Raw genomic sequence first — 1659 nt, 5'->3', positions numbered from 1 at the left:
AGGCTATAAATCTTTGTGGAAGTAGATTGCCCCATCTTCCTTCCACGGAACAGCTGTTGGGCTTGAATTGCTGACCTTCTGGTTAGAAGCCAGATGCCTTATTCACTATGCCATAATTTTTACAACCCTTTGAAATACACTCTATATTATCTCCATTTTATATATTAGCATATATAGAAGGCACAGAGATGGTAAAGTTTAGAGCCCTGGCTAAAATCCTATGCTTAGTAGGTGCCAGAGTTCGGAATCCTTCCTATATTCTACTTTCAGAGGCTGGGCTCTAAACCTTCACTCTATTGCTTAAGAACATAGGTTAGACACAAACAGATTTGGATTGTTAGGGGAATAATGTTGCAATCGCAGAACATCTTGTAGGCAATCTTGTGAGGTATGCAGAATTAGTTTTTGCCATGCCTCATGTCCTCTTCTACACATTTAACTACCCTCACTGCTTCTTGTTGCCAACTCCTGGATTTCCTTTACTTGCAGGCTATCTTTAGCTCTTCAGCTAAACTGTAAGGTTCTAGAGGCTACGGTCCATGTAATAGTTACACAGACCTTTGTTTTCCACACACTGTACCCAGATACAGTGCTAGAGACAACCTAGGCACATATGAAATCCTTGTGGAGCTAAATATGTGAAAAACTCTAAATTCATTGCTTCCCAAAAAAGATTATGAATTGTATTCTCCTAGAGGAGTTGGGTGTGTATGTTTGCATGCAAGCTCATGAGCTCAAATGCCTTCTCAAGGGAACTCTGAGCAGAGAGGGAAGACGTGATGCTTGGCACAGTAGATACTCAGTGGCTCTCTGTTAAATGAATGAGGCAGAGAGGGGGAGAGACTTTCCCTGGAATCTGATCAATAGCAATTGTCCCCATTATTTATTTCTCTAAAATATGTACTCTTTTGATCCATTAACTAATTGCTGTAGTACATTAAAGTCTTTTGTTCCATCTGAGTCATAGTAATTATACCGGCAGTTTACACTATTCCTTCATTGCTAGTTGTTGAATTAAAAATGTGAGTGTGGGTCTGTATACTGTTTGTGTACATACACCCCCACACACACACATGTACATGATCTCCAAATAGAGATATAGATATTAGGACTTTTTTTTCTTTGGTAAACAGATTAACTGCTTGTGTCTTTTAGATAGGTGAATATGGTTTATTATTTTAGTATCTGTGTAAATCTTGAGGTGCAAATTGACTCAGACCTATTCAGATTTAATATCAGACTTTAGACAAATCCTTTCATAACAAAAAATAAATGGAGAACATATGATGGCTTAGGTCTTTTATATATAATTATATGGTTCCCAGAGGGGAGTTATAATTGAATTATAAGCTGCCTCATGAGTATTCTAGCCGATGTTTAGAGAACCGCGAAGCACAGCTGAACAATTTTTTTCCAACAGCTAGAACGTGAACAAGACACCCTATAATTCAATTATAACTAGCCTTCAGGAACCATATAATTATATTATAAAGTCGTTTAGGGAAACTGGGAAACTGAATGTTTTTCAACACATTGTATATGTTTAAAATAATTTGATAATTTTACTTTACCTCTCACCTTTCCTAACCACACATGTATGGGGATACTTTTTGTGACCTTTTTTCATGTACTTTTCAAAAACTTTCAGGACAAATTATT

This window comes from Orycteropus afer, unplaced genomic scaffold, assembly GCF_000298275.1.
Source record: "Orycteropus afer afer isolate SDZICR_OR568_19922 unplaced genomic scaffold, OryAfe1.0 scaffold00337, whole genome shotgun sequence".
NCBI classification, from domain to species: domain Eukaryota; kingdom Metazoa; phylum Chordata; class Mammalia; order Tubulidentata; family Orycteropodidae; genus Orycteropus; species Orycteropus afer.
The sequence above is the reverse complement of the archived record's forward strand: the minus strand, read 5'-3'. Positions refer to the sequence as shown.